Source organism: Vipera berus (genome assembly GCF_964194415.1).
Source record: "Vipera berus genome assembly, chromosome: 2".
NCBI classification, from domain to species: Eukaryota; Metazoa; Chordata; class Lepidosauria; order Squamata; family Viperidae; genus Vipera; species Vipera berus.
This window is the reverse complement of record NC_138203.1, coordinates 124,843,582-124,856,498: the sequence shown is the minus strand read 5'-3', so window position 1 is coordinate 124,856,498 and position 12,917 is coordinate 124,843,582. Positions and strand designations below refer to the sequence as shown.

Below are 12,917 nucleotides of genomic sequence, written 5' to 3'. Positions count from 1 at the left end.
TTAACCAAGCATGGTTCTTAAGGCAAACCAGGGTGACGGGGAGGGAAGAGAGACAGTTTGTTTTCAGGGCATCACAATCATACGGTAATGAGATATTTACTAAGCTAAGCCTCCCCCCCACACACACACACTGATGTCACTATGCCGAGATTATGATGTCCTCACGAGCAGCAGCCATGATACTGCATTCGTTTTTCCCCGCTACAAGACTTTGCTTAAATCAAAGAGGTGGGGAACTATGGCGCCTTCATGACTTGTGGACCTCAACTTCCAGCATGGCTGGCCCAGGGATTCTGGGAGTTGAAGTCCACAAGTCATAAAGGAGCCATAGTTCCCCACCCCTGCCCTAACTGGTCATAACTTGGCTTTTGAGAGGCATTCTCCAGCCTGGTGCCTTCCAAGCCTTTGAGATCATGCATGCCTGTGTATCCTTGGAATTGAAGGGTCCACAAATCTGGATGGGGAAGAATGGCAAACAGGTTGTTTACAAATGATAAACAACATGCCTGGCCTTCAGTACAGCACATTTATCTATATCTAAGAAAAATGGGCCAAACCACAGTAGTACAAATTTGCAGAATTGTTTAAACAGTAACCAAAAGTGTGTTTGAACTGGATACCGCACATACAGCAATCTTTCCCAGCCATTCTCTATTACTGACATAGAGTATTGAAACTTTGTGGAATAGCAAAACTATGACACATTTTAATCATTTTAGCGGTGGGGATTTAGTAAGTCAAAATAAGAGTGGCATGCAAAATTAAAAATGGGAAAAAGCACATGCACACACTCCAAGAAAATTGACCTGTATATACTTGTCAATCTTGGTTGCTTTGGTGGCTTTTTTTTGGGGGGGACCTTCTGCAAGAAAATGAAATCCCTCACTTCACTGCACTTTTTTTTAATGTGTTATCAAGGAGAGGCAATTACTCAAAGCCACTGCTCAATCACAATTGGAGCCTGTTCCTCCCTATCCAGCCTCCAGTCACTGGGTCAGCTTTAAAACAGCATCCCCTACCTAGCTAGTATTAATGATACTGCACCATGTGCTGTAGTAGAATGACCTTACGCAGCAATTTTGTGTGGATGTTAACGGAAGGAGGGAGAAATCTGAGGCATCTCACATGTAAATTAGCTGATATGGCCAGGTGTCTCCTGAGAAGTATGCTTGTTGTACCAAGTTATTCAGATATACATACCAAGATACTCAGATATACATAAAAATAACTGGGCTCATTCATTCATTTTCCAAAAGGAACAATTTAGAAAGCATGAAATTTTTCATTTTTTAATTCTTATTGGCCTTATCACATTTTCGATGTTCTTTTTCAGAAGCAGGATGGAGACAATTGTAAAAATTAAAGGCTTTTGCTTAAGCTTTGTTGTTTTGTACATATATATTACATTTTCAGAAAGGGGATACACTTCACAGGCTCTTGATTATTACAATAACCTCTATTCTCCCTATGTTACAGACTCAGATTCTATAAATTAGTCTAATACTTTCAGTGTCTACACAGTTGCCTTCTGTTCTAACAGCGCAAACAAGCGTAACACAAGACAACCCTGGAATATTATAGTCACTACAGGACAAACCCTAAATTTAGTAATTTAGACAGCTCAAATCCAGCAAAAAAGAGATTTCCTAATTGGTCTATATTGTGCCCAATATATTGATGCTCCTCTTTCACAAGAAATTATGAAAGTTCTTGATGATAAAACTTTACAGTTAAAATCACCCACTAGTATTATAGTCTGATTACATTTCAAACAACTCAGAGGAAACAAAATATTCTTTACAATTTACAGAGAAAATTTCCATCACAATTGTTTTCTCTAAAGCCTCACCCAACCCATACAACACGGAGATTGTTTATTAAAATGTCACACTTCAGTTTACAAATAAGAGAGTTTAGTGCTGTACAGAGGACATTCAAGGGAATGGAGTTTCGGATACAGTGATACTGTAAATTGGGACATTAGAAAATAGTTGCCCCTAAAGCAGCAGATCTGTCTACTTATATACAAATCTTTACAGTAGTGTTTTTTTTTCTGCAGATACACAATCCCAAAACAGTTGAAAAAATAACTGAAGAAAAAAGAAAGGAAAAGGAAGCTATCAATAAAATGAGTGGTGATATCAGAAAATATCTAAAGAAGTGCATAGGAACAGGAGGAATACAAGATCAACCTCTGAATGACTGGAAAAACCATCTAATATGACCACCTGTGCAAAACATCAGTGTTTCTTGACTTTGTTGGCATCCATTACTCTCTGGCAAGCACTGAGGTGCTTCCAGGCATCCCAGAGGAGAAGAGAGGGAATGATAATCCACAGACCATTCATAAAGACAAAGTAAAACCAGAAGTAGGTAGGGTGCCACATCTCACTATGGCGAAAGCCATCACGGTATTCAGTGTAGAAGTACAGAACATCACCATGTAGAAGACCTACGGTTAGAGATAGACAAGATGGCCGATAAAAGTAGGAAGAAAAGATCAAAAGTGGACAAGCCAGAAGAGAAATGCAGTCAGGCGTATGGAACATTAACCAAAAATAAAAATATTAAATTAATTGCTTTTGAAAGATTGCATTAACATTTATATATCCTGACATACCTCCCTCCCTGTCTTGCATACTTACCTAGTGACACCACTAGCTGCAACACGTATCGATGGGACTGGCGTGACAGAAATGCGACTGCAGTCCAAAGACTGAGGGGACCCCAAAAACACATTCATGGTTTCCACGCAAACTATGAAATTATCTGATCTTCAGATACAAAAATGAAATGAATGTCACCTTGAGGTCCCAAAACATCCCAACTTTCTTACAGTTCACTACATTCAAACTAGATAGATGACCAATTTAGGAAAATGTTTCATTTTATTTGATGAAGTAGAAAATGGAATGCACCTTATTTATTTTTTTATTTTATTTTAATCCCATTTATATCCCGCCCTTCTCCGAAGACTCAGGGCGGCTTACAATCTAAGCACAAATCAAATGTGCTTAGCAATAGCCTTCATTCTATGTATATGCCTGCTTATTAGGGCTTTCGTCCCCCCCCCAGCGGCATTATTACAGCTTATTGCCCCCAACAATCTGGGTCCTCATTTTACCTACCTCGGAAGGATGGAAGGCTGAGTCAACCTTGAGCCTGGTGGGATGCGAATCTGCAATAATTGGAGGCAGCTGGTGTTACTTAAGGAGGCATTAGCCCACTGCTCCACCAAGGCACTTTAAGGCCATGAATAAATGCTTACAAACTGTACTCTTGCAGAACTAAACTAATTAAATGGTGTAATCCTGGTTTCCTTGATTCATGAAAATGCGCAAAGGTAATAAACCCATCTCAGGCCAAACTGCAGAATTTGATGCAAGTGAGGAGAGTGAACTGGTGCAAGTTCTTTCTATTGAAGCCTTGCCCATTGTATTTTCCCAAGCAAAATTACTATGGTTGAGGGGAATAGAGAAAAGAATGAATGAAAAATAAATGGGAAAAAGTAGAATTTACCCATGCCTTGCAGAAACAGTCATGCTCACCAACCAGATTTTCCACTGAGCTGGGGGAAACCCCACTGATAATACTCATCTGAAAAGTTCATAAATATGAGACTAGAAAACAAATGTCGTTCCCCGATATGCTCTTTTAAGGCATGAATAGAATTCAATGGGAGTTTTTTTCCTAAAATAATTTAGAAGTATAAAAGATTAGGATGGTTAAAAAGAAATGCAGGAATTCTTTTAACTTTGTTTTACTTGCCCTATTAAAAATTGTCTTGGAAACAGAAAATATATTAAGAGAACTCATGCAAAACTTTTGAACATCTCAACTATATTTATGTTTGTATTATGTCAAATCATCCTTTCCCTATCCCTGCATGCAGACCAGATACTTGTGTTCAGAGTTCCTTAATGCTGGATCTTTGCAGAAATATCCAGACCTTTGCCTGTCATTTCAAAGTTAACACTTACATCATAAATCTGCTGTCAGCTTTGCCGTATTCCTTCCCTGGAAGATATAAAGAAAAATTAGTAGAAAAAGAAATTCATGGCTGCTGCAGTAGGGAGAGTTTGTGAATTTCCCTGTATTTTTCTTAAATATTAATTATAACAGGGTTGTGCACCACTTTAGATAAAAGGCAAATAGATGCTTGGAACACCCAGAGGTGCAGAAGTGATACCTGTCTCCAACTCCCTAAACCAAACACATCTGTTCTGAAATTTCCAAGTACTTCCTATTCTAGCAGGCAACATATAATGAATGTGAGATTATACAGGCCACATGAATGCTATCATGCCAATAAAACTTTCTTTTTTTTTTAAATTTATTAAATTTATTATTTAAAAACATTGGACACAGTACCAGCGAGCTGACAAACCTTTTTGTCTACAATGTTTAAATATATATATATACATGTATATATGTACATCAAAAATACACTTAAATACACTTAGATTACAAATCGGTGAAATACCACAATATTTAAAACAGTGAGCTAGTCTGTAAAACCTAATAGAGACCTTTCTTTTTATCCATCCAAAGATACAATTTGTTCCAAATTCTATAATAGTCTGATTGATCTTTATTCTTTAATTCCAAAGTTAATTTGTCCATTTCAGCGCAATCCCAAATTTTCCTAATAACCTCTTTTTCTCCTGGGATCTCATTCTTTTTCCATTTTTGCGCAAATGATATTCTAGCTGCTGTGATAATATGGATCATTAAGTATAGCACATCTTTAGGATATTTCTCTTTCGTGATTCCCAACAAGAAAAGTTCTGGACTAAACTCAAGATCTTGTTTCAATATTTGGGAGATGCTGTTGTGTACATTTTTGCTAAGCGGGCTGGGGGAAGATGCCATCGGTAAAACATTTTAAATAAATTTTCTTTATACGATGAGGCCAGTGTTATCCTTTTATTTCTATCCCAAATTGTTTGCCAAGTATCTAAGTCGATGTTATGTCCTAAATTGTTAGCCCAGGTCAACATGGGGTCTTTCACTTGCTCTTCAAACAGCTTATATCCCAAAAGTAATTTATAAAAATTCCTTATTTGTTTAGATTCCGGTCCCAATAATATTTTGTCCAATGCTGTTTCAGAGGTATATATCCCCCATTCATTTTTATCCTTCCTAAATCTCGATTGGATTTGTAAGTAGGCCCACCAATCGAGTTTTATACCTTGTAATTCTAGTTCATTCCTAAGTTTCAATTCCCCCTCCTCATTCAGAATATCCTTGTATGAGATTATGTTACCCAAATCAAACAGATTTGGGTAAACTATCGCTTCAAGGGTGGATAGCCAGACCGGTATTTTGGTGTAATTGTGAGATCTAATTTTTTTCCAAGTATTAAGTAGCGCTTGCCTGATCCTATGTCTTTGAAAATGCGAGAAAAGACCTTGTTTCTCCGTCCATAGGAAAGCATGCCAGCCATATTGCAAATCGTGACCCTCTAAAGTTAATAGTCTTCTATTTCTCAAGATTACCCATTCTCTAATCCAGCTCAGGGCCGCGGCATGGTAGTATAATTCCCAGTCTGGCAATCCAAAACCCCCATTTTCCTTCGTGTCCTGTAAATATTTCAATTTAATTCTTGGTTTTTTCCCCTGCCAAATAAAATTTAGTGATAATTTATCCAAATTTCGAAAAAATTTAGAGTCGAGTTGAATTGGGATATTCTGAAACAGAAACAGGATTTTAGGCAGAATATTCATCTTAATGACAGCGATTCTTCCCAATAATGAGAGTTTTAGGTTTCCCCATCTTTCCAGATCACCTTTTATTTGGTTCACTACATTATCATAATTATCCTTTTTGAGTGAAGTGCATCTAGCCGTAATGTTAATCCCTAGATATTTTATTTTCTTGACTATTTCTATATCCATGATTCCGGCCAGATTACCTTTTTGTTTATTGGTCATATTTTTAACAATCATCTTGGTCTTATTTCTATTTATTCGCAGTCCGGCAACCTCACCATATTTAGATAATTCTTCCAATAGCTTTGGTCCCGTCTGACATGGATCCTCCATAATAAAAACCAGATCGTCCGCGAAAGCTTGCAATTTAAAGGTTTCCTTTTTAATGGTTAATCCTTTTGTCTTTGGGTCGTTTCTTATAGGGGGGGGGCGGAGCCAACTGTCAGAGCGGGCGGCTGTGTGAACGGAGCTCTCTCCACGCACAACCTCTCACCCAGTGTTCGCGGGGGCTTTTCGGAGCTTCAGGAGGTCCTGTAGGGACATCCGAAGTTGCAGGCAGCCCGGAGAACCTTCATGAGCGGCGGTTCGTGTTGAAGATCCGGAGAAAGTCTGATGCGAGCGAACCGGGGAGAAGGAGGCCAGTAATGGCCGACATGAAGATCTGACAGAGGGACGGAGCTAGCACGTAAGCAGCGGGACAACGGTAGAGCGGAGCTGACGGAGAGTATATCCGAATATTTAATAGGAAGCGCTTGAGAAAGAGGTACTGGTTCGAAGTGGGAGCCTCACGGAGAGGGAATAAGCGGCGATAGAAGTCTTGAGGGAGGCGTTTGGCAAAAACAGCAAGGGAAAGAAGGCCGAAGACTATATGACTGTATTCTAGCTGGAGATAAGCTACAACAGGTCAAAGTCTGAGCTTTGGAGCCTTAGAGACTGAACTCTGGATTGTCGGGCGTGGAAAGCGATCAGCTTGGTCTAGTCTGGTCTATCCTGGTAAATTTTGAATTTGTGAACTTTTGAAACTTTTGAAATTCTACTCTACTTGTCACGGGCGGCCATTTGATATAGCAATTTAGTAACTGGAGGTTTGTTTAGTGGGACACCTACTGGTCTTTGACAGCAGAGGAAGACGGAAAAGGTGCCAATTTCTGCGCCGGAAACGGGGGAAAAAAAAAAAGAAGAAGAACGTGACTTTGAATATATTCATACTATAGAATTCTATTATATAAATTGCTTAGTTGGTAATAAGTATCTGGTGGTAACTGTTTTATATATCTTTTGTCATAGAGTTAAAAGGTTTATATAAGACTCAGGGTATTACACATTGATAAAACGCGTGTTATAATTGGGGAAACATGACAAGTATCTCGGGAGCAACTAAGCCTAGCGCTGGCAAAAAGGCGGCAGCACAGGGACAGGGGATGGCCTCAAGTCCCTCCAATCAGAAATCTATAGAGGATATGCTGCAAAGGGAAAGATCTAACTCGAATTCCTTTAAAGATTTACATGCCCTTTTGCAAAACCTACACGAGGCAATGGCCAAAAACCACGAGGAGATGAAGAGAGAAATAGGCCAAATAAGAAACAACACTGGTGAATTAAAGGGGAAAATCCAAGCGATAGATGATAAATTTGAAGGGATTCAACAACAATTAGTCAAAAATGAACAAAGACTTCAAGATATGGAAGCTAGAATGGAAAAAGAGGAAAAGAGAGTAGATGATTTAAATGAAACACTCCTTCAGGCTAATAAGGAGTTAGAAACAACAGTCATTTTTCTGGAAGCAGAAAAGGCTGCTCATTATCTACGCTTCCAAAACGTTCAAGAAAAAAGAGGGGAAGATCTGTTGGTCATGATGGCAGAACTGATGGCAAAGGCACTCGGTGTAGGGAAGGAGGAAATGCTGGCGGAAATTGATGAAACATACAGGGTTCAAACTAATTATGCGAGAAGGCACAACCTCCCAAAAGAAGTACATGTAAGGTTAGTTAAAAAATCAATTCGGGATGAGCTTCTGCATAGATCTAGAGAGGAACCATTAGAATTTCGGGGCCAACCAATCACCATTCTTAAACAGATACCTAAAAGGATGAGGGATCTGAGACGCGGCTATCAATTCTTAACATCTAAATTAATAAGAGAAAATGTAAACTTTAGATGGCTAACTCCAGAGGGTATTCTAGTTACGTGGCAGGATAGAAGGCATAGACTGGACACGATAGAGAAGGCAGAAGATTTTTTACAAACGCCACTTCCATAGCCAAGAGGAAGTAGATTTAGAAGATCAAGATGGAAGGGAGGTAAGAGAAAGAGATACAATACGTGTGGCAATGGATGGGAAGATCTTAGCTACAGAGGATAGAAGGAACAAATCCGGTGAGTTAACAGAGAAACATGGAACTAGAGACAAGGAAGAGAGAGAGCCCCGAATCACGAGATCCACAAAAACCAGAAATAAGTAAGATGAAGGGAGGTGAGTGTAGTATTATGTCTGTGAATATTAATGGATTGAATTCGCCAGTGAAAAGGCGGAAATTTTTTAATAGGCTTATTCACCAACAATTGGATATCGTGGCAATACAAGAAGTCCATATAAAGGAACAACAAAAATATTTGTTAGTACAACCAAGAATAGGGAACCTATTCGTTTCCTTAGACCGACACAAGAAAAAGAGAGGAGTGGCACTATATGTAAACCCAAAATTGACTGCAAAACAAATTTATAACGATAAAGAGGGTAGAATACTGATAGTCGAGGTTGTAATAAATCACAGGAAGGTCATGATGGTAGAGATATATGCCCCAAACCATAACCAAGAACAATTTTTCAAAACACTTCACAATAAGATATGTAGCATTGATTATGAGGAGATTTGTTTAATAGGAGATTTTAATGCTATCCTAGATATAAATTTGGATTATATGGGAAAGACGCTTAGGAAAAAGAAGAGAAGAACTCTACCGAGATCTTTTCTCAACTTGGCTGAGGAACTAAATATCCAAGATGTCTGGAGGGAAAGAAATCGTAAGGCTAGACAATATACATATTACTCCAACCGACATAACTCATGGTCTAGAATAGACATGGTATGGATGACGAAAGAAATTAGTTCAGAAATAGACGAGGTACATATAGCGACAGGTACTTGGGCAGATCACAATCCTATTAAACTTAACTGGAAAGGTTCCAAAAAATACCCAGATGGACGCTACAAAGAGCAATTTTAAAAGAAGACGAATTCAAATCTAAGATGGAGAGAGAACTAAGTTTTTTCTTTAAGGAAAATAAAGCTATAGACACCTCAGTACAAAACAATTGGGATACAGCTAAGGCAATGATGAGAGGGGTAGCGAGGGCATACATGGTATACAAAAATAAGGGGAAAAGACAACAACGGGAAAGATTAGAAGAGGAATATAAGAGCTTAGAAGTTACACTCCAACAAGATCCACAAAAAGAGAATATCAAGCAATCTATGGATCTGATTAAACACAAACTTAACATTCTAGACAAAGAGAAATTAGCACAACAATTGAGAAACACGAAACAAATTTTTTTTGAAAATGCAAATAAACCGGGCCGGTGGCTCGCATATAAATTGGGAAAACAAAAGGGGAAAAACTGGATTCACGAACTACGAGATGAGGAAGGGAGAATATTCCACCAGGAGGAAAAAAATAAAATTATAGCCCAGGAATTTTATGAACGTTTATACAAAGAAGATAGTCAGGCAAGTGTGGAGAAAATGGAGGAATATTTTCAAAGAGCCAAACTACCCAAGGTCACAGAAGATACCAGAAATATGTTAAACGAGGAAATTCGACTATCTGAGGTGATAAAAGCTATTAATGCACAAAAGAATAATAAAGCATCGGGACCCGACGGTCTTCCATCAGAAATTTATAAAGAATTACAAAATATCCTAGCTCAACCCCTAGTGGAGGTATTTAACGCAGTATTAGAAGGCGCAAGAACGCCTAAATCTTGGCTAGAGGCAAACATAACCCTTATCCCAAAAGATAACACGGACCATACATTAATCCAAAATTATAGACCCATATCACTTCTTAACTCGGACTACAAGATATTTACATCAATTATAGCGGAACGATTGAAACGATTTCTGAATGATTTCATACACGCAGATCAGAATGGTTTTCTCGCTAAGAGACACACTAAGCACAACATTAGAATAATATTAGATACATTGGAGTACTATGAATTACATAGCGAACAACAGATGGCATTACTTTTCTTAGACGCCCAAAAGGCATTTGACAATGTTAAATGGTCTTTTTTGTGCCAACAGCTTAGCTTTATGAATATGGGTGAAAAATTTATAAATATAATTAGGGCAATTTATGACAATCAGGAAGCAAAAATAATTATTAATGGGGAAGCATCTAGCAAGTTTCAAATTCAAAAGGGAACACGGCAAGGCTGCCCCTTATCACCATTGCTGTTTATATTGACTCTTGAAGTATTAACGAGAACTATAAGAAACGAGCCAATAAAACTTTCTAAATTCACAAGGACTTACTTTAGCCTAAAATCATGCTTTTTGGTAACAAATGCAAATATTAAGAAACATACATTTTCACTTCTTGAGGTTTCGATAATACTAGAAGGAATCAAATGCTCTTAAATTCAGATGTAGTTGTCGAATTTGAAGGTTTCAGTGTGTTGTATGTGTACCCCATTCATTATGGCTTATTCAGGGAACCATGGCATAGCCAGATGTGCAAAGTGAATTATTGTGACTAATATAAAACGTAATTTTTCTAATCTGATTTCTGCTTGCCTTGTTACAATTTCAAAGGATAGCATTATAGATATATGTTTTTATCTAGACTTTTGAAAGGATTAAGTGATTTGATACTGCAGATTCTGTACTGCTGGCTCAAATTCCCAGGAGCTGTTATGGGTAAGAGCAATGGGACAGGATGCTGGGATTTATAGTTGAGAAAGATTTGGAAGCTTGAAAATCTTTCAGCTGACATACTATTATCCCTTCTGCAAAAATTGCAGCTTTCTAGGTATACATATATTAATATAATATATAAACCAACTTGAATTTTAAAAAAATCTAATAAGAATTGGAAGTACAGATCCAAAATGAGCTGAGCCATATGGCAAACATCTTCCAACCACTGAGGGAAATACAGAGGGTTACATCTGCAAAATATTGGTATCCTTTTACATACTCCAGTTGTAGATGAGTTTTTTTCTCCCAAGGCTCACTTGAATGCTCTCCACCCAGCCAACCTGCAGGGTAGAGTCTAAAACCTTTCAATAAAACAGAGGTGATTCCAAAGCACAGGAGGGCACACATATGTCACTTGTGCAGTGCCTTATGTCAAATGCATTTTCTCAGCAACATGGTGCAGCTGCACAGAGCAGCCAGGCAACTACAGGGAAAAATGCATTGCTCTAAAGTTGTCCCTTTTCACATTCCATTGTACCCCACAGCCCTAGCATGTAACCTTTAACACAGGTTCCCTAAGGATAATTACTGTATATGTGGAAATCTATTTATGGCCATGATTTCAGTTTTCACATCATATCAAGTTCCTATATATGGGACTTTCCTAATGAACTATTAAGAATCAATAGCTCTACAAGCACAAAAAAAGGATAGAGCTCTATATGGTGAGCATAGCAGAAGCATTAAACTACCGTATTCCAGTGTTATAACAGCTGAATCCAGTTTTATCTGCACATTTTATATTTTCCTCTCTTATTGCACAATTGCAATAGGTGCCTTTCAAAGATACAGTCAAAAGGCTACCTGCAGATATGAAAAAAGAATCAATAAGGAGAATTTGGAAATCTTTCTGGAGTGATGGCAGGATAGTGCTATCTCAAAAATAACCACAGGTATACAGGTAGTCCTCATTTAATGTTCACTTGTTCACTGGCTGTTTGAACTTACAACAGTGCTGAAGAACTTACAACTGTCCTTGTAGTTGTGGCCATCACAGCAGCCCTATGATCAGGTTAATGTGGGTGACATACTTGCAACTGGCTTACAATTATATCATAGCATCCTACTATCATGTGACTGCCATTTGCAAACTTCATTGCTGGCTTCCAACAAATGTTAATAGGGAAGCCACCAGGAGGTTGCAAATGGTGATCATGTGACTGAGGGATGCTACAGCCATTCAGGATTCATCAAAAGATGGCAACTGGGACTGCAGGAACTGTTCTTATAAGTCAGGGGTCTTCAAACGTGGCCCTTTTATGACTTGTGGACCAGCTCCCAGAATTCCTCAGCCAGCATGCCTGAGGAATTCTGGGAGTTGAAGTCCACAAGTCATAAAAGGGTCACATCTGAATACCGCTGTTGTAAGTTCTTGTGATCATGTGACAATGACTTATGGCCATATCAGTTACACTGAATTTGCTGGTCCAAGTTACTGTTGGTAAGCAAAGACTGTCTATACAAGTGTCACTATCACATATTTGTGTTCTGAAGTCTGACTCAAGTACACAATAGAAGGATTGACTGACGTGTCATTTGCTCCATTTATGCCTCCTGCGGATCCTCCTGCCCACCCTCCACTTTCTCCCATGTTAACCTGCTGCATCAATTTTTTCCCCGAAAATCAAAAGACAGAAACCAGATAGACACACATCTTACAGATCTGCGAGAGAAAGGATGGATCCCCTGGGATTTCCGTATAGTAAAGGACAAACCAGCCTTCAATGACATCATGAATAAAAGCACAGATGGTAAACCAGCAAATGATCAAGGTGCGCCAAGTTCCAAAAGGGCCCCATGTCTTGCTTCGCCAACCTGCTACAAACCAAGTCAACAGCAAGATAATTCCTGAAGTAGAGAATAAGAATGTCAAGAGCTGCCATAAGGGTCGGTCATTTGGGATGTAATTTTGGAGTTCCAGATTTCGAGGCCAGTATGGGTGGTGGACAACAAAGGGTTTTGCTTCCAAAACCATAGTGGGTCGAGAAAGTGTGAGTTGATCCAGTGACAAAGGCAAGGGCTTCTTCTGGTAGGAAATGACCCACCTGCATTAAATACAGAGAACTAGTTAAGCACAACTATTATCAGATTCTTTCAGTTTGACAGCTGACAAAATAGAAACAGAACTTATTGTAAAATCTGAACATACAAATGCACATAGATACATATATATTAAAACGAAAGTTCGAACACCGGGATAAGGGAAAAACCAAAGCAGTT

At 38.6% G+C, this 12,917-nt stretch overlaps 1 pseudogene across 1 annotated transcript; it reads right to left on the bottom strand.

Annotated features, from left to right (window-relative positions):
* Positions 1–2,063: 2,063 nt before the first annotated feature.
* Positions 2,064–12,672, bottom strand: LOC308661368 (3-beta-hydroxysteroid-Delta(8),Delta(7)-isomerase-like; annotated as a pseudogene). Its single transcript has 4 exons — positions 12,357–12,672; positions 3,981–4,017; positions 2,646–2,774; positions 2,064–2,452 (listed from the first exon to the last, which is right to left on the bottom strand). The product of its transcript is annotated as a 3-beta-hydroxysteroid-Delta(8),Delta(7)-isomerase-like (transcript).
* Between the last annotated feature and the right edge of the window lie 245 nt (positions 12,673–12,917).